The 1,323-nt window shown below is 46.0% G+C and overlaps 1 non-coding gene across 1 annotated transcript; it reads right to left on the reverse strand.

Annotated features, from left to right (window-relative positions):
- Positions 1–154: 154 nt before the first annotated feature.
- Positions 155–316, reverse strand: LOC111724089. Its single transcript, XR_002772456.1, has one exon. It is a non-coding gene; the product is annotated as a U1 spliceosomal RNA (small nuclear RNA).
- Between the last annotated feature and the right edge of the window lie 1,007 nt (positions 317–1,323).

Below are 1,323 nucleotides of genomic sequence, written 5' to 3' on the forward strand. Positions count from 1 at the left end.
GAGCCACAGGTGGCGCCCTTACCTCTTTACTATTATCTGGCGTAACTTCCAGATAAGGTTGGTAACATATTCTACTTCCTAACTATGATTAAATCGTGTGGACTTTTTATTTATTTATTTATTCTTTTTATTTATTTATTTATTTTTAATTTTACAAGGAAAGCACGAATGCAGTCCCCCCACCCCCAAATTACGCTGTCAAGTTTCCTACATTTGGGAAAATCACAGGGGTCAGCACATCCAGAGTGTGATGGATAAGCCTCGCCTTGGGAAAACCACCTTCATGATCATGGTATCTCCCCTGCCAGGTAAGTATGATGCTATAAATTTTTATTTTTTTTTTGAGACAGGAGCCTCAAGCTGTCCCCCTGGGTAGAGAGCCATGGCATTTCAACTCACAGTAACCTCCAACTCCTGGGCCCAAGCGAGTCTCCTGCCTCAACCTCCCAAGCAGCTGGGACCACAGGCACCCACCACAACGCCCGGCTATTTTTTGGTTGCAGCCGTCATTGTTGTTTGGCGAGCCCAGGCTGGATTCCAACCCACCACCTTGGGTGTATGTGGCTGGCGCCTTAGCCACTTGAGCCACAGGCGCCGAGCCAGATGCTATAATTTTTTAAAAATCAATAAATGGTGTTTACATTTCGAGCCCATTTTTGAAGCACAGAAGGAAAGGATATTACCAAAGGGGAGGGAATAAGAGCTTTCTCAGGGTAGCCAATAGCATGAGCAAAATCACCAGGACCTAACTCATGCAGCAGATGTGCTCAGCTCAGGTAGAAAGCCCCTGGTGCAGGGGTGGAGAATTGAGTTGGCTAGAAGGAGGGGAAGGGAAGATGGAAAGCCAGGTGGCCTGCGTGCTGGGCTCTCTACTTCCCTACACTAACCCCAGAATTCTGAATCAACATGATCCTGGTACCATGACTCAGGGACTCCCACATCAGCCATCTTTATTTTCCCTTCCTAGCACTTCCTCCCTATCCACAGAACCAGTGCCTACTAGGGCTTTGTAGAATAATTTCTCCTCCTAAAGAAACTATATAGTTCCTAACTCAGAGGAAGGTCTCAAAGTGAAGACAGGAGGAAGGAGAGGATAGAGAAAGAAACAATCATTGAAAACCATCCAACTCCCAGTTCTGTGCCACTTACTTAATCCTTACCCCTACCCTCTGCACGAAGTTGATATCATTAGCACCATTTTACAGATAACAAGTGAGGCTGTGGAGACTACCTAACTTGCCCAAACCCACAAAGTAAGTTTAGGCAGAGCTCTGGCCTGTGCTTAAGAGGCTGAACCTCTCTGGGACTCAATTTCTTTTCTTT

This window comes from Otolemur garnettii, unplaced genomic scaffold (assembly GCF_000181295.1).
Source record: "Otolemur garnettii isolate 467f Iridium unplaced genomic scaffold, OtoGar3 scaffold00018, whole genome shotgun sequence".
Lineage (NCBI taxonomy): Eukaryota > Metazoa > Chordata > Mammalia > Primates > Galagidae > Otolemur > Otolemur garnettii.